This window comes from Schistocerca nitens, chromosome 2 (assembly GCF_023898315.1).
Source record: "Schistocerca nitens isolate TAMUIC-IGC-003100 chromosome 2, iqSchNite1.1, whole genome shotgun sequence".
Classification (NCBI taxonomy): Eukaryota; Metazoa; Arthropoda; class Insecta; order Orthoptera; family Acrididae; genus Schistocerca; species Schistocerca nitens.
The window spans coordinates 464,751,101-464,770,582 of record NC_064615.1 but is presented as its reverse complement, the minus strand read 5'-3'; the positions used below and the strand labels follow the sequence as shown (position 1 = coordinate 464,770,582).

The 19,482-nt window shown below is 40.5% G+C and overlaps 1 protein-coding gene across 4 annotated transcripts in view; it reads left to right on the top strand.

Moving 5' to 3' along the window:
• LOC126236362 (cytokine receptor-like factor 3) overlaps positions 1 to 19,482 on the top strand; it is a 117,600-nt gene that overhangs the window by 57,057 nt on the left and 41,061 nt on the right. The window lies entirely within an intron of this gene.

The following is a 19,482-nucleotide window of genomic DNA, read 5'->3' as shown; positions in this document are numbered from 1 at the left end:
ATTTTGATGAAAAATTCTGATGAATTTTACTGGGCTCTCTGTGAAACAGAAGAAAGGGATTATTAATCTGTGGTGGTTTTAAAGTAATTTTATTGAAAGAATCGATAGGAAAATTGATCTGGAGGTGCTTTTATAGTTCAGTATCAGTCACAAATTACTCTACCTGAATCTCTCAAGATAGTAGTATCCTTATAAATAATGTGTTTATTCAACAACCAGAATTTACAGAAAAACATGCCAATCTGGTAATAAATGGGTTGTCAGGTCATGATGCACACTTAGTCATATTATATAACTTGCTTCATGTACAGTTCAGAAACCTGTAAGAAAACAGTGATGCTGTTTAATGACCAAGTTGTTAAAGAATTAAAACATGTTGACTGGGGTGAGGCTAATGCGATCTCTAAATTCAGCATATTTCTTAATGAGTTCCTGTCCATTTGTGAAAGCAGTTTTCTAAGAAGACAATTAAGTGTAATAATGGCAAGTCATTACAGAAACTTTGGATAACTGCAGTTATCAGAATGAAAAAAGAATATGTACAAAGTAGCCAGAAGAAGTAATGACTCAGAAGAGCTTTATTACTAACAGTAGCATAATGTATTAAGATCATCATCATCATCAATAACAACAACAACACTCGAAAATGGTAAACTTTTGTCTGAAATTGACAGATTAGATAGCAAAATAAAACCAATATGTAATATTGTTAAAAAGACAGACAGGGAAAGAAGCCTTGGAAGACGACATTATTTCTGCTTGAGAATGGGAGCATTGTAAAAGATAATTCATGTTAGCAAAAACAAAAGTGAAACAGTACACTGAAGAAGCACTACAGAGAACATTTAGTGAATAAAAAATTAATCTCACATCACCATTTGAATTAAGGAAGGTGATCATGATTGCAAAAAGTAAAAGTTCATATGCGGTGGATAACATCTACAAGACACTAAAAAGTCGTGGCCCTAGAATATGTGATATTCTTAGTCATTTTTATGTAATGCTTGATTAACTAAATGTGTTTCCCCAGAAATAATGAAATATGCCATTTTAGATGCCTCTCTAAAACGAGTGACCAACAGATGTCAATAACTGCTGCCCAGTGTTACTCCTTACATCATTTTCTAAAATTTTTGAGAAGGTAGAGTACTTCAGGGTTGTCACCAAACTGTGTAGTAATGGAATAATTAGTCAGTCACAGTTTGGATTTCAAATGGACCATACTATTTATATACCTACTGAGCACTAATAAAATCTTTAAATGATAAAATATAACCAGTTGGGATCTTTTGTGATTTACCAACACCATTAGACTGTGTTAGTCACAATATTCTGTTAAAGAAGTTAATTTTTTATGAAATTCCTATTTCAGCAAATGTCTGGTTTAGTTGTTGTTTGAGAAACAGAACATACAGTTTGAATAATGCAAAGGGAAACACTACATCATCTGCATGGTGAGGAACTGCAGTAGCAGTCTCTCAGGGTTTGATCATTAAGCCACTATAGGTGTTCCTGTATGTCAGTGATCTGCCATTTTATTTGAATCAAGAGGCAGAATTAGTCCAGTTTGCAGATGATACAAGCATTGCTATAAAGCTGAGTGAAAAAGCATCAACAGACAAAGTAGTAAATGATGTTTTGTGGAGGTTACCGAATGGTTTTGTGCAAATAGGGTAGCTTTAAACTTCAAAACACACAGTTCATTCAGCTTTATTCTGTCAAAACAATCCCACCTCATATTAACCTAGTATACCAAAAAGTAGTGGCAAACAGGGTAAAAAATTGTAAGTTCTTTGGTGTGCATATTGATGAACTGGAAAAACTACATAGTAGACATGGTAAAATGTTTAGGTGCAGCTACTTTTGCCACAAGAATAATTGCAAACTTTGGGAATATAGAAGTCAGTGAGTTACCATATTTTCGTTTATGGATGTCTTACTGAATAATTTTCTGTGGTTAGACCTTGCTTAGGCAAAAAATATTCATTACAGAAAAGAAATTAGATTTGCGTGTGGCATTCACAGACATACATCTTGCAGAGCTTTCACTAAGCAGCCATAAATACTAACTACAGCCTCATAGTCCATTTATTCACTTATAGAATTTACTATCAACAATTCATGTAACTTCAAGAATAACAGAGATATTCAGAAGTTCAACACTAGAAGAAAAATTTGGCACAAAATGGTGTGAAATATGCATATATAAAACTGTTTGACCATCTACCCATATAAATAAAATGTCTGACTAATAGCAGAAGTGTTTTCAGATGTAGCTTAAAGGTGTTTCTCTTTAACAACTCCCATCCATAGGGGAACTCTTGAATAAAGATAATTAGTCATTTAAATAAAAACTGTAAATGGCCAGCAGAACTAAATAACAAGGAGTTGGGGAAGAAAGGGTATTGAGGGAACATGGCTTAGTCACAGCATGGGAGATTGTTTACAGAACAAATTTTCACTCTGAAACTTGCTGACAGATTAAAATTATGTGCTGAATCAGGACTCGGACATTGCCTTTTGCAGGCAAGTGCTCAACCGAGTTATCCAAGCATGACTCAGAACCCACCTCTTTAACTCTACTTTGCCAATAACCTATGTCCTCAATTTGCAGGCAAGTGCTCGCTTACACTTGACTGCAACACGCAGTAATCCCAGGTTTGAATCACAGTCTGACACCCAGTTTTAACCTGCCAGGAAGTTTCAAATCAGTGCACACCCAACTGCAGACTGAAAATTCATTCCGGAATTTAGTGTATTGTTATTATTGAACAAAGTTATGAGTTCCTCATTTGTTGAATTATGTTTTATCTTCCCTTTATTTTCTGCTATTTACATGCAGAATGTGGCAGCCAAGACTGGCTGTCCAGAATATATCCAGAATGAGTAAACATATCAGTATTCAGTTTTTGTTAAGCTTTAGCAGACTATGTGGTGATTTTTCTGACATAGCCAAATCATTTTTGACATTTATAGCTGTAAAATTGTGACAGCGGACTCAAACAAAATAGTGTGTGTGATGGAATTTCATCGAATAGTAACAGGGTAACAGTGCCACAAATCACTGTCCCACCGACAGTAGAACAGCTAAACAAACACGACTCAGGTATGGTTTGTGAGTTTACTCGCACACTTGAGGATTATCAGTCTACATTCTGCTATTGTAGCCATCAGACAACTCGCTAATTAAGCTGTTTAGACTTACACAATGTATACAATAGAAAAAAGTCAATATTGCTTTCATTTATGCCGAATGTCTTCAAACTCTTAGAACCCCCAGGGGGCTCACCACTCTTTGGCGGGTTCGTGCTTGGCTACCGTGAGGCCCCAGCCTTTGCAGCATTTTTCCCTTCTGTGCTGCATGTCTATCCTCTAGCCATTCTTTTTCTCCTCCCTTGGGGAACATGTCTGTGGAATTCTTGGGAATGTTCTGCATCCTGTCGCTGATGTACAAACAGTCCCACCTTTGTTTTTGGCTCCCTTTCCCTTTGTTTGTTTCCCTTCTCCTCTCGTTCCTCTGCTTCGGCATTTGAGGATCCTCTTTTATCTTCTTCAGTGTTTGAGGCTTCTCTTTTTTCCTCTTGCTCCCTGTGCGCTCCTGAAGGCCGGCCCATGCATCTGATGCATAACAGGTGATAGGGTAACACGTAATTCTCAGCCCTGGGTCAACAGGTAAGGTTCACACATATCCCCTGGTACAGGCTTTAATCTACCCCTCCCTCACATCATTTGTTGATTGTCACTGACTTCATAATTAACTTTTTCAATAAACTTCCAGAGTAGTAAGATTTACAATAAACGTTTTACTTATCTTCTTTTCTCATAGTTAGCTCCAGTTCTTCGTGTCTAGGGGCTGATTCTTGAAGCTGAAAATGTTATATTACAAGTTCTCATGGTTACAATTGATATAAATAATGCTGGAGTATTGCCTGAAAAGTAATTTCAGTTTCTGTAATTTTTATTCTTTCACATTTTTCTAGGCCACACCATCTTTACAATTTCTACTTCAACAAAACCGAAAATTCCATTGTTATTGCCAAAAGTAAAAACACGTCCTATTACATCTGATGCATGCCCACTACTAATCCATTCCGTGGTACTAAAAATATTCCAAAGAGTTTACAGATTTTCTTGACAAATGAATCTCCACGAATTTGTATCATTATTTTATAAATGAATCCAGAAGTAAACTTAATGAATATCGTCAGATTGCGCAGTTAATAATATGAATTTTAAGAGTGCCAGATATTTTGTAATTTCTAAAAGAAAATTAGTTTTAACTGTACTTATGGAACTAGTACATATCGATTGTAACAACGAAAATAAAGTAATTTCTTTTTATGATAATAGCATGATATATACCACATTGTGTACAAAAACATATGAAATTCTTTTAGAAAACAGCTGAGATAATATTAACCTGTTTAAAAAGTTGTAATTATTTTGATATCGACTACTTCTGTTGAGGAAAAGTAATGCTAGAGGAGGGTGTCCCTTTGCAAGGCCTGGCCCTGGGAGTGGTGATTGCGTGAGCTGCTACCTTCCCAAATTGCCGATTGGTCCCTCTGTCCGGTGTTCGGGAGGTGTGACCAGAGATGTGAACAATAACCTAAGGCAGGTACGCCCCCTTGTGATGTGGGACCTGAGTTGGAAGGAGTGTGCCGTCAGATACACTGGCAGTCATGGGGGATTTTCTCGCAATGAACCAATCATCTTCACAATAAACATAAACGAAATGAGGCTAATGATTCAAAGACCCTCCCAGCTGCACCACGGTTCCTCATGGTTTCACATACTGATGATGTTCAGTCCTTCGCAATGGTAAGTCTGTTTCTTATTCAGAAAAGTGTTGACACAGTTGCCAGCCCTGTGAAATCCTGCTCTTGTTTAAGTAATTAGCACTTTGCTTTTGAAGACTACTTCTGGTTCTCAAGCACAACAACTACTTACCGCTTCACTTCTCCATGACTATCCTGTTCATGTCGAGGCCCATCAAACACTGAATTCTTCCTGTGATGTTATTTACACTAGGCTGCTTGGTGGTCTGACCAAGGACAAAATCCAAACATACCTCTCTGACCAGGGTGTCATTGCCATCTGTTGGGTGATGAAAAAGGTATATGCTTCCTTAGTGCCCACAGTCACTCTTCTCACCTTTGATACAGTGGTACTTCCATCCAAGATTAAAGCAGGCTGTGATGCTGTCACAGTTTGACTGTACATTCTGAACCCGATGTGCTACACCAGTGTCACTATTTCAAGCATTCTCGAATGTCTTGTTGACACCCGGCCAAATGTGTAACCTGTGGTAGGGATGTGCATGAGGGTGACTGTCCACCTCCTTCTCCTTGGTGTATCAACTGTAATGGTGGCCATGCCGCTTCCTCTTGTGTATCTCGATGAGCGGTCTGTCCAGAAGAGCTGGATAAAGGTGAAAATTACTTACCCAGTCGCTCGCAAGTTATTGGCTAGTCGCAAACCCTGTGTTCTATCATCTGGCACTTACAGTACTGTTCTTGCTACATCTCGTTCCATGAAGAACATAGCCATGCATACATGTGACCTCAAATTCAGCTCTGACATTGAAAGGACAGAAGGAATGCTCCTGTGAAGACTTCCTATGATCTTCTAGTCAACCAACACCTGAGTCTTCCTCTGCTAACTGGAAAGGCTCAAAGAAGTCCAACAAAGGCAAATGGTATTCTCCTTTGCCGACTCGAAGATCCTCTTCAAGGGTGTTGCCATGTGATATCTTCGTCCGGCCTACCACCGTGTCACTGTTGTGCACCACCAACCATTTTTCTGGGCTGCAGGCTGACAGCAGAAGAAAACTGATGCTTCTTTGGACCTCATGGAGCAGGATCGTCCCTGCCTCAATGCTCTGTAGCAGCGAATCTTCGCAGGCTGGCACTTGGCAGCCGCTGAGTGACACCACTTCATTTTTTCCTCTTCATGACTCTCTTCCAATGGAACTTCCATGGCCTTCGATCCAACAAAGAGGGTTTATGGCTGCTTTTAGAATTGCAGCATCCACTTGTACTCTGCCTTCAGGAAACAGCTTATTGGGTAGCTACCTCACCCATTTCGGTGACTTTGATGCACACCATGCCATAGGGGTTCTCCCAGAACCTGTTGGAGAGGTGCCCTCTTGGCTGATCTTATTAACCAACTTAACCTTTTCTGTGTTGACACAGAGCACACACATTCCTTTCAGACTCCGTGCGCACCTATTCCCATTTGGGCCTATCCTTCTGCACTGCTCATCTTGCCCATTGTCTTGAGTGGTCTGTTCTTTCTGTCATCTACTCGAACAACCATTTCCCGTGTGCTATCCATTTGCTGACTCCTACCCCACCTCCGTGCACACTCAAATTGCAGCTTACTAAGGCCGACTGAAGGCTTTACTCCTCCCTGGTTACCTTCAACAAACACGATTTCCCCAGTTGTGATGACCAGGTGGAATATCTTACAAACATTATCCTTATCGCTGCAGAATTTTCCATTTCTCGCACTTCCCCTTTAACAGGCCATGTCCCAGTCCCTCGGCGGACCGAGGCACGCTGCAACGCAGTTCGCGCATGGAGACATGCTCTCCTTGATTTTAACCACCATCCTATGATGGCAAACTCCATTCATTACAAACAGATATGTTCCCAGTGTCATTGTGTTCTTCAGGATAACAAAAAAGCTACCTGGATTACATTCACTAGTTCTTTTGACAGTTCCACCCCCTCTTCTGTCATGTGGGCCAACGTCCAACAGCTTTCTGGGACCAAGATCCATTCCCCAGTTTCCAGGCAGTAGCAGACGATGTCATCATGGACCCTGGGCCGCCATTTTACCGAAATTTATAACTCCTCCCACTATCACCCTGCCTGCCCCCATTGAAAAGGAGTGGAGGAGGCTCTGGCGATACCCTTCTCTTCTCAGAGTTATGAGTGTTACAATGCCATCATTACTATGAGGGAGCTAGATCATGCAATCAATTCATCCAGCTTCTCTGCCCCAGGGCTAGATGCTGTTCTCACTCAGATGTTGCAGCATGTTTCTCTTGCAGGCACGTACTTTCTGCTTGATACGTGTAACCACATCTGGACAGAGGGCAATTTCCCAGACACTGGTGTGAAGCTACTGTAATACTCATACCTAAGCCTGGTAAGGACAAACACCTTCCTTCTAGCTACCATTCCATCTCTCTCACCAGCTGTGTTTACAAGGTGATGGAATGTATGATTCATGTCTGGCTGATATGGTGGCTCGAGTTTTGCAATTTACTAACCACTGCACAGTGTGGATTTTGAGCACGCCGTTCTGTTGTTGACCATCTTGTCACTTTGTCTACTCATGTCATAAATGGTTTTCTGTGGAAATCCCAGACTGTGGCCATGTTTTTTGATTTGGAGAAAGCCAAAGGAACCTGCTGGAGGACTGGTATCATCCATACTCTCTACACGTGGGGCTTCCATGGCTGCCTGCCCTGTTTCCTTGAGGAAATTTTAAAAGACTGAGTTTTCAAGGCACGTGTGGGTACTGTGTTGGACACCTTTATCCCGGAAAATGGTGTGCCTCAGTGTTCCATCCCGAGTGTCATCCTCTTGCTACCGCCATTAACCCTATAGTGGCCTGTCTCCTGCTGGGCATCTCCGGCTCCCTTTCAGTTGACGATTTTGCCATCTGTTGAATTTCTTCACAGACCTTTGTCAATGAGCGGCATCTTCAGTGATGTCTCGGTCGTTTTTAATCATGGAGCATCGAATATGGCTTTAGTTTTTCCACTGAGAAAACTGTGTTTATGAATTTCTAGTGGTGCAATTGGTTTCTCCCACCATCTTTACATCTTGGGCCTGTTGCTCTTCTTGTTGTTGAAACTACGAAATTCCTGGGGCTCCTGCTCGATAGGAAACTCCCTTGGTCCTCCCACATGTCTTACCTGGCAGCCCACTGTATGTGTCCTCAGTGGTACTTCCTGGGGTGCAGATCGAGCCACCCTCCACAGTTTGTACTAGTCCCTTGCTCGTTCGAAACTAAACTGTGGGTACTTTGTTCGTGCATCTGCGCATCCGTACTTCTTACACCGTCTCGATACTGTCCACCATAGTGGCATCTGTTTGGCCACTGGCACCTTTTACATTAGCCCGGTTGACAATCTGTCTGCAGAAGCTTCCAAACTACCGGTGTCCTACCGCTGTCACTTCCTCCTCAATAGATATGGATGCCGTTTGTCTTACATGCATGGCTACCCGTCCTATGCCGCCTCCTTTGATGACTTATTTGATTGCCTGTATGGGGCGTGTCCCTCTTCTCTGTTACCTCCTGGAATTCGCTTGGGGCACGTGTTCCTGCAGTTGAACTTCTTGCTTCGTGCAGCTTTTCTGGTGGGTGTGAACCCTTCGCCACCTTGGATTCGTGCGGTGGCCCACGTTCACCTTGGCCTTCATTCACTTCCTAAGAACACTACACCAGCCTCGCTCTATCACCTTCAGTTTCACAACCTTCTTGTGGAATTTCACGATAGTACCTGTGTGCACACTGATGGCTCTTGGACTGACCATGGTGTCGAGTGTGCCTTCACCGTTGGTGCCTATGTTTTCTAGTATCGGCTTGTGGCACACTGCTCAGTATTTACAGCAGAGCTCTTCGCTATATATCAGGCCACGGAGTACATCTGGCGACACGGGCTTTACAGTTGTGTCATCTGCTCAGACTCTCTCAGCACCCTTCAAAGCCTCTGTGCACTCTACACTGTCCATCCCTTAGTGCAATGGGCCCAGGAAAGCTTGCACTTGTTCACTCTATGGAGCCACTGTGATGTTTATGTGGGTTCCTGGTCATGTCGGTCTGATAGGAAACAAGGCTGCTGAAGCTGCTGCCAATGCTGCAGTCCTCGTACCTCAGCCCACTAGTTCTTACATTCCCTCTGATGATCTCCGTGTTGCCGTCTGTCAGGTGATGGTGTGACTTTGGTATTGCCATTGGTCCTCCCTTCATGGGAATAAGCTCCAGGTTATTTAGCCTCTTCCAGTGGTTTGGATGTCCTCCTCTCGCCCCTCCCACCATGAGGAGGTCATTTTAACTAAGTTGCATATTTGGCACTGCCGTTTTAGCTATCGCTATTTTTTAAGTGGTGCTCCCCCACCACTTTGTACACCTAGTGCCCAACTTTTAACTGTATACCATTTTCTGATGGAATGCCCTTTGTTTGACCAGTTATGTTCCTGTGTTTTGCATTTGCTGTCTGAGGAGTTATCGGCTGTTTTAGTGAATGATGTGTGGGCTGTCAACTGCGTTTTACTTTTTCTCCATCGTAGCAATATGGAAAAGACCATTTAATTTTTAGTTCTGGACCTCCATTTCTCTATTGCATATTTTTTAGACCTTTCTCCTTGTCCTGGTTTTTAGCCGTCTTGTCTTCTGTCATTGGGGATTGACATGTAGTCTTTTTTAAATCCTCTCTATGTCTTCGCATTTCACAGTTTTGACATGGGCACATACGACCCCAGTTGTTTTTGTGCCATAAAGCAATACAAAACAGAAGGGGGAGAAGTACGGAAGTCCTTACATTTTTTTGTCAACTAATGTCTTTACTTATGCTTGAGATTTCAAAATTTGTCAGGGAAAAATGCTAAAACTTGTCTGGAAATCGGGAAATATCAGGGAATTTCACTTGGGGAAACTTGTGGCAACCCTGTACATGTTCTGACATGCCTGCCCATTATTGCGACTATGCTACAGCAAACATTATGAATTTAAATTTGGTGAGATTCTCTATCCACCGCATTTTTACTGTATATATTGTAATTTTTGCGAAGTTGTCTTATGGAATCCTGATCACCTGTCATGGGACACACACATCCCAGTGGTAGTGAAAGGGTTAAAGACAAGGAAAACAAAGATAACAAGCAGATAAATACAAAATAGGAGGAAAACACTTCAATAGAACAAGAGAAGACAGGAGAGGAAACTCAGAAAGTGAAATACCAGAACAGACAGAATTTGGATACCAGAGAAGCTGAAATGTCAGGCACTATTATCAGGTCAAAGATAAAAGGAGGATAGACTGAATCAAAAAGCGAAGAGGAAACAGACAGACAATGGTACCCAAATGATACAGAAAGTGTTGGACATATTGTGAAAAGCTCCTGCATTTTGTTGTTCATAGTGAATACTGTACATGACATGGTTGCTGGATGAGACACATTTTCATATATTTGGCTACAGTAATTCCTTAAAGTTTCATGTATATGCATTCAACAGCCCTGCTGACCTTTAAAATCAGATTGGTGTTTAGTTCACAGTGTCTCAGCCCTAACTTTGCTCTGTGAAATTCAATAATTAAGAGAATTGTGAAGTTATTAAGGTTCTGTTCTAGCACATGGGACAGCTAGCTATCTGTTTGCACATGAGCTAGAGGAGGAAACTGTTTTTCTCTGTGCATTTTCTGGGAAATGTGCCCTCCAGAAAAAAGGGCAATGTATGAAGCCTTCATGATTACTGTAGCAGTACCTTGTCAAAAGACATCTCACAAAACCCAAAGAAATTGTTGTCATATATAAAGGCCATCAGTAGCACCAAAGTTAGTGTCTACCCACTAAAGAATGACAGGGGTAGCACAACAAAATTAGAAATCATGAACTCAGTTTTCAGATGTTTATTTACAAAGGAAATCTCTGAATACTGCTCCACTTAAATTCTTGTACCACTGCAGAGAAGAATGATGCAGTACCTTGTCAAAAGACATCTCACAAAACCCAAAGAAATTCTTGTCATATATAAAGGCCATCAGTAGCACAAAAGTTAGTGTCTACCCACTGCTCCACTTAAATTCTTGTACCACTGCAGAGAAGAATGATGCAGGTATTAGTGTTTTTGACTTACAGAAACAACTGAAATCACTTTAGCTGAGCAAAGCTACATGGCCCTGTGGAATTCTTTTCAGATTATATCTAGAAGTTTTGGCTGAGTTATTCCCTTTTTTAAAAAATTTTAATATAGATCCACCAAACAAACTACTGTGTCTGGGAGTTGCAAGAAAGCACAAGTCAAATGAACCTATAAGAAGTATAACAGAAGCGATCCCTAAAACTACCACCCAGTATCTTCGATATCTATCTGTTGTACAATTTAAAACAATATTATTAGCTAAAACGTAGTGAAGTATCTGGAATAGTATGACTTACATTCTAGTCAGCATGAATTCTGAAGATATCACTCATGCAAAACCCATCTCATGACATCCTGAAAGGTAGTTGGATGGTTCTTCTGGATGGAAAAATCATCAGAAATTATTCTTAAAATATATGCCATTGTAATATATTACTTAGTTTCTTTTGTACTAACTACTTCCAATGAATTTTCACAGAATAGTATAAGGGTTTGCATTTATTGCATGAGCTTTTATAATTGTAAGTTCAGTGTGGCTATCTGAGTCCTACCAAACAGTCTAACTACTCCTTGTTTGATTAATACAATTTTCATACACATTCTTCTTTGGTGATTTTTGATCTCTTCTTCTCTGAGTAGCCCCTTCAGCATCTGTGGAATGTTGGAAACTCCATGACACATGTGCTGTGACATAAAAGCATCTGCAGACGAACTCAAACTGCTACACCCTGTCCAAGGAGTTCCTCAAACAAATAACAGCCAAACAGACTATCTCCACTAACCCAGCATGTCCTATGTAAGAGTGCAAACCTGTGTGCCATTTTAAATATCTCTTTAGTAAAACATAAATAAATGCACAGTTTCTCATTTATATATGACTGGCTTATCAGCTGCTGCTTCATTCACGGAGACTGTGTCGCCTGCAAAGATTTTTTTGTTTTCGTTAATTGAATTTTATGTTGTTCATAAATTGCCACAACTTGTGAACTTTTAATGCTAATTAAGGCCATAGAAGTGTGGTTGTCTCCAAATGCACTTTTGGCCATGAAAAAAAAGTTATTCTTGTAGCTATAGTCCAAGGTTTTTGTTAATCATGCCTTTTGTGTTCAGTTTTGTAAAGTTTTTCATTCCCTGTTTCACTCCATTAGGATGCTGAATTTCCAAAAACACTTTTTATTTCCAAGTGAGAAATCAAATACCAATTTTCATAGATGTAGCTTTAAAAATGCTTCATTAGTTCTGTAATAATTTACAGGGTAACAATTACTGAAATATATGAAAAAAAATGTAATTTAGTTACGAACTATGGCATGCACATGTTTTATTTGAGATGTAAATGTCACTACAATTATTTGGATTTAGATTATGACACGTTTAATATGCCTGCCATCATTGGGATGATGTGGCATAGACAAGTAACGAAATTCTGTATGACCTGTTGAAGTGACGGAACATTGATGCTGTCGATGACCTCCCGAATGGCTGTTTTCCACTCAGCAGTGATTTTGGGGTTATTGCTGTATGCCTTGTCTTTAATATAGTCAGACAAAAAGTGTTCCGGCATAAAAGTCAAGCGCCAGCAAGACGGTTAGGAATGGTTGAGCAGAGAGGGCTGTGAAGAAGACATCAGCCAATAGTATGCTGACCAACTCCTCTCTAAGACAACACCGATACAGCTGTAGCCTCTAGGTAAAGAAAACATAAGCTCTGCACCGCCTGGCTGCAGCCCAGTTGAAGACTAGCTGTTCTACAAGCTCTACAGCAGCTATATACTGTATATTTGACTTATATTAGGCATTGTCTATACTGATGAGATTTCTTATTTTGTCTGTCGCCTATTGCTTGCAACACATCATTGTAAATTCTCAAAGATAAGTATTGTCATTTATCTTACTGTAATAAAAATTCGTTTATACATTTTGCTTGAATTGTTGCCTAGCAATCCGAGAAGCAGGTTTCTTAGGCACCCCGTATTTGATGAGTAGGCAGGACACAGCAAAAAGGAGGCAATTGTGTTCAGATCTTGAGAATATGGTGGCCAATCAACGCATGCTAATGGCCTCTGGGTATCCCAGAGCCAGAATGCGGTTCCGAAAGTGCTCCTCCAGGACATCAGACACTCTCCTGCTTCAATGGGGTCAAGCTCCATCTTGCACAAACTACATCTTGTCGAAATCAGGATCACTTTGGATAATGGGGATGAGATCATCTTCCAAAATCTTCATGTACCATTCGGTAATCACCTTGCCATTAAGGAATATCGCACTGATTATTTCAAGACCGGACATTGCACACCGCACAGTCACCCAGTGAGTGCGAAGAGACTTCTCGGTCGTGAAATGTGGTTTCTCAGTCCCCCAAATGCACCAGTTTTGCTTATTGATGAACCCATCCAAATGAAAGTGTGCTTTGTCTCTGAACCAGACCATACTCGCGTCAGAGTTCTGTTCGCCAATTCTGTGGACAATATTGTTGGCGGAACACAACTGCTGTTCCATGACCCTGGGGCTTAATGGCTGATGGGTTTGAATTTTGTATGGGAAGAGATGCAGGTCTGCTACAATAATTTGATGCAGCGTCTCCCGGTTGATTCCCACCTTTTGTGCAGCTCGTCTGATCAATTTCTTGGGGCTGGTTTGGAACACAGCACGTACCATCTTGATGTTTTCATCCTTTCTGGGTGACTGACATTGCTAACACTGTCATCACGAAAATTAGTGTTATTGCTCGCATAGTAGGCCTTCACAAGTGCTATACGCTCAGGCACGCTATACCGTGACATATGTAAAAGGCTGACAACAACATGTGCATATGCATGCACGTTCTAATACCAACGATGCCCCGTGACCAACTGTTCAGTTTAAATGTCCTAATGCAAACTGTTCAGAAGTTATGATGATTTTATGTCATATAGTTCAATAATTGTCACCCTGTATTTTCAACCATGAACCATGGACCTTGCCATAGGTGAGGAGGCTTGCGTGCCTCAGCGATACAGATGGCCGTACCGTAGGTACAACCACAACGGAGGGGTATCTGTTGAGAGGCCAGACAAACGTGTGGTTCCTGAAGAGGGGCAGCAGCCTTTTCAGTAGTTGCAGGGGTAACAGTCTGGATGATTGACTGATCTGGCCTTGTAGCAATAACCAAAATGGCCTTGCTGTGCTGGTACTGCAAACGGCTGAAAGCAAGGGGAAACTACAGCTGTAATTTTTCCCGAGGGCATGCAGCTTTACTGTATGGTTAAATGACGATGGCGTCCTCTTGGGTAAAATATTCCGGGGGTAAAATAGTCCCCCATTCGGATCTCCGGGTGGGGACTACTCAAGAGGACGTTGTTATCAGGAGAAAGAAAACTGCCGTTCTACAGATCGGAGCGTGGAATGTCAGATCCCTTAATCGAGCAGGTAGGTTAGAAAATTTAAAAAGGGAAATGGATAGGTTAAAGTTAGATATAGTGGGAATTAGTGAAGTTCGGTGACAGGAGGAACAAGACTTCTGGTCAGGTGAATACAGGGTTATAAATACAAAATCAAATAGAGGTAATGCAGGAATAGGTTTAATAATGAATAAAAAAATAGTCGTGTGGGTAAGCTACTACAAACAGCATAGTGAACGCATTATTGTGGCCAAGATAGACACGAAGCCCACGCCTACTACAGTAGTACAAGTTTATATGCCAACTAGCTCTGCAGATGACGAAGAAATTGATGAAATGTATGATGAGATAAAAGAAATTATTCAGATAGTGAAGGGAGACAAAAATTTAATAGTCATGGGTGACTGGAATTCGAGTGTAGGAAAAGGGAGAGAAGGAAACAGTAGGTGAATATGGATTGGGGGGAAGAAATGAAAGAGGAAGCCGTCTGGTAGAATTTTGCACAGAGCATAACTTAATCATAGCTAACACTTGGTTCAAGAATCATAAAAGAAGGTTGTATAGAGATTTAGGAACCAGGTTTTAAATTGTAAGACATTTCCAGGGGCAGATGTAGACTCTGACCACAATCTATTGGTTATGAACTGCAGATTAAAATTGAAGAAACTGCAAAAAGGTGGGAATTTAAGGAGATAGGACCTGGATAAACTGACTAAACCAGAGGTTGTACAGAGTTTCAGGGAGAGCATAAGGGAACAATTGACAGCAGTGGGGGAAAGAAGTACAGTAGAAGAAGAATGGGTAGCTCTGAGGGATGAAGTAGTGAAGGCAGCAGAGGATCAAATAGGTAAAAAGACGAGGGCTAGTAGAAATCCTTGGTTAACAGAAGATATATTGAATTTAATTGATGAAAGGAGAAAATAAAAAAATGCAGTAAATGAAGCAGGCAAAAATGAATACAAACGTCTCAAAAATGAGATCGACAGGAAGTGCAAAATGGCTAAGCAGGGATGGCTAGAGGACAAATGTAAGGATGTAGAGGCTTATCTCACTAGGGGTAAGATAGATACTGCCTACAGGAAAATTAAAGAGACCTTTGGAGAAAAGAGAACCACTTGTATGAATATCAAGAGCTCAGATGGAAACACAGTTCTAAGCAAAGAAGGGAAAGCAGAAAGATGGAAGGAGTATATATAGGGTCTATACAAGGGTGATGTACTTGAGGACAATATTATAGAAATGGAAGAGACTGTAGATGAAGATGAAATGGGAGATACTGCGTGAAGAGTTTGACAGAGCACTGAAAGACCTGAGCCGAAACAAGGCCACAGGAGTAGACAACATTCCATTAGAACTACTGACGGCCTTGGGAGAGCCAGTCCTGACAAAACTCTACCATCTGGTGAGGAAGATGTATGAGACAGGCAAAGTACCCTCAGACTGCAAGAAGAATATAATAATTCCAATCCCAAAGAAAGCAGGTGTTGACAGATGTGAAAATTACCGAACTATCAGTTTAATAAGTCACGGCTGCAAAATACTAACACGAATTCTTTACAGACGAATGGAAAAAACTGGTAGAAGCCGACATCGGGGAAGATCAGTTTGGATTCGGTAGAAATATTGGAACGTGAGGCAGTACTGACCTTACGACTTATCTTAGAAGAAAGATTAAGGCAACGCAAACCTACGTTTCTAGCATTTGTAGACTTAGAGAAAGCTTTTGATAATGTTGATTGGAATACTCTCTTTCAAATTCTGAAGGTGGCAGGGGTAAAATACAGAGAGCGAAAGGCTATTTACAATTTGTACAGAAAGCAGATGGCAGTTATATGAGTTGAGGGGTATGAAAGGGAAGCAGCGGTTGGGAAGGGAGTGAGACAGGGTTGTAGCCTATCCCCGATGTTATTCAATCTGTATATTGAGCATGCAATAAAGGAAACAAAAGAAAAGTTCGGAGTAGGTATTAAAATCCATGGAGAAGAAATAAAAACTTTGAGGTTCGCCGATGACATTGTAATTCTGTCACAGACAGCAAAGGACTTGGAAGGGCAGTTGAATGGAATGCAGTGTCTTGAAAGGAGGATATAAGATGAACATCAACAAAAGCAAAACGAGGATAATGGAATGTAGTCGAATTAAATCGGGTGATGCTGAGCGAATTAGATTATGAAAAGAAGCACTTAAAGTAATAAAGGAGTTTTGCTATTTAGGGAGCAAAATAACTGATGATGGTCGAAGTAGAGAAGATATAAAATGTAGACTGCCAATGGCAAGGAAAGTGTTTCTGAAGAAGAGAAATTTGTTAACATCGAGTATAGATTTAAGTGTCAGGAAGTCGTCTCTGAACGTATTTGTATGGAGTGTAGCCATGTATGGAAGTGAAACATGGACGATAAATAGTTTGGACAAGAAGAGAATAGAAGCTTTCGAAATGTGGTGTTACAGAAGAATGCTGAAGATTAGATGGGTAGATCACATAACTAATGAGGAGGTATTGAATACAATTGGGGAGAAGAGGAATTTGTGGCACAACTTGACGAGAAGAAGGGACCGGTTGGTAGGACATGTTCTGAGGCATCAAGGGATCACAAATTTAGCATTGGAGGGCAACGTGGAGGGTAAAAATCGTAGAGGGAGACCAAGAGATGAATACACTAAGCAGATTCAGAAGGATGTAGGTTGCAGTAGGTACTGGGAGATGATGAAACTTGCACAGGATAGGGTAGCATGGAGAGCTGCATCAAACCAGTCTCAGGACTGAAGACCACCACAACAACAACAACAAGATTTTCAAAAAACCTTTCACCCATTATTTTATTCCGTTAGTGGTTGAATTTCCAAAAATGCTGAAACACGAATTGTTTTATTTCTGACTGAGAAACCAGACACTAATTTTCATAGTTCTTCTTTCAAAATACATGGCAACATGTTTTCAAAAAGCCTATCATCCCATATTTCACCCCCTTGGAAGTGGAATTTTGAAGTATCATTTCTAAAACGATGCCTACAGTATAAGTACCTTACTTACATAATTTTATTACATGAGGATCCTGGGGATATACTGAAGCCCCTACATAATGGTTTAGAAATGTAGACTGTCAGATTAAGCTAGCTACAGTGCACACAGGGGCACTGAAGCAGTGATTCTTCCTATGTTCCATATGTGAATGAATCAGGAAGGAACATTAGTAATTCGTGTAATGGAAAGCATTTCATTTTACAGTAGTTTGCAGAGTGCAAATGTATTGATTGTACATAAAATGTTGTCACCTGGGATATTGTATAGGTAGCACCAACTGCCCTCCATTATCAGAAACACTGTGTGTGTATCAGTAACCATAATGAAACACAGCAGTGGTGCATTGTACATTTTGGAGACCAGGATTATTGTCCATAATGTGAGGTTGGTAAGAACATAAAAAAATAAAACCTTAAAAAAATAGTGTGTTGAGCAACAAGTCAAACCCAAAGACATATAATACTTCTATTTTAGAGAAGACATATTATGAACTATATGATACTCCTGTGCTGTTACATCCTCAATGAAAGCAGGTGGAGAATGAGGAAAAGACAGTGGCACTGTTCCTCAGCAAAGCTTGTGACCTCCAATACTTCACTGCAAGTAAGTGTTGTAACTATTCACCCTCACTGGAAAGTAATGGCGTGCTGTATATATCTACCACCAAGTGACTTGCTGGACACTGACACTCTTAAGCTACCAGATAAATCAGATTTCCAGTCCATTTCTAATTCTAGTAGACTTAAGTGCTTATAGATCTTTAAAAGTTTCTGTCATAAACTGCTCCAGCAATTGAATGATAGCACATATAATACATATGTGTAAAATATCGAGCTCTGTGAACCCTTGGGTGCCTAGTCTTAACAGGCACTGGTGGAAGATTGTAGTGGTGGTTGTGTCTCCTAATACTGAAAATTAGCCAAAGGAGATATTATGACAAGGGAAGACATGCTGATACCTTTGAAGAGGTCTCTAATAGAAGACAACCTATCAAATACTGGTGCAAAGTTGCCAGGAATGGGAGCTCATGCCACCACAGTTAAGAGAAAGAGAATTCCTTTTGTTGAGTTCCTGCCATGCAGATTTAATTAATTTCATCAGAAACTGTAAACATAGAAAATGTAGCCATAGCTGAAGTGCACCCACATACACATGCAATTCTGTAGTCATAGCCGAAGTGCACTCCCTTACACATGCAATTCTGAGTGCTTGGTCCAAGCCATTATGCAATTGTAGGAAGCATAATAACTTCAGTTGGGAAGTTCATAAACGTGACAGATTTCAGCTGTTTGCTCTGCTCACTGTGTTAGTAGATGGAAGGCCTGCACTGTCTGTGTGTCTGTCTGTGTAGGTGATTATATAGCATCCCTGATCATTTTTTGTGTTTATCTTTTCTGTTCTGTACTTCTGAACACTTAATGTTGTATCTACAATCTGATACTAGTGCTAGTGGTCTTTTTTCAGTCCAAGCAATATGTTGTTTCCCATGACAAACATACTATAAATACTTTTTGTGACATGGTGTAACCTTTTGTGACATGGTGTAACCTCATCCTTCCCAGGGGATATCCTGGCAGAAAAACTCTCCAGCTTGCAGCTTGTATCCCTTTGCCTGGTACCTTCAGAAAAAAGGTTGAGGATAGTAAACTGTCCATGATCGCCCTTTGTGCCCTCAGCCCATTCTGCCATATTGGATAATAAAAATTGGCCTTTAAATAAAAACGTGAAAGTCGCCACTTTGCCATCTACAGTGGTCCTCTTCTCAAGGACACCAATTTAAAAAAATATATAATAGGACTCATATTTTAACTAACCTCCTTGAAAACATATTGAAGTTTAAGCAGTACATAATAACAACAGTGTAGTTACATAGTATTTAAATATAACAGTTTAAATATGTATAACTTCCAAACACAAGGTAGAAAACAATTTTCTGCACTGCCATGTGATTATCAATACTTGTAGATCTCTCATTCCACTCCTACTGCATTTTTTGACTGCATTTATAGGGTAGTTGAAGATGACCTCCACCTGAGTGATCTCTTCCAGCCTTTGTCACATACTAGACAGAGCAACTCGTAAAGGGATGTCATGAAAGCTGGCACTCATCAGGGCATTTTATAGCCAAAGTGTTTTTGAACACTAAAATAGTTTCCAAAATAGAATTCATCAAAATAAAAATGTAATCCACTACATTGCA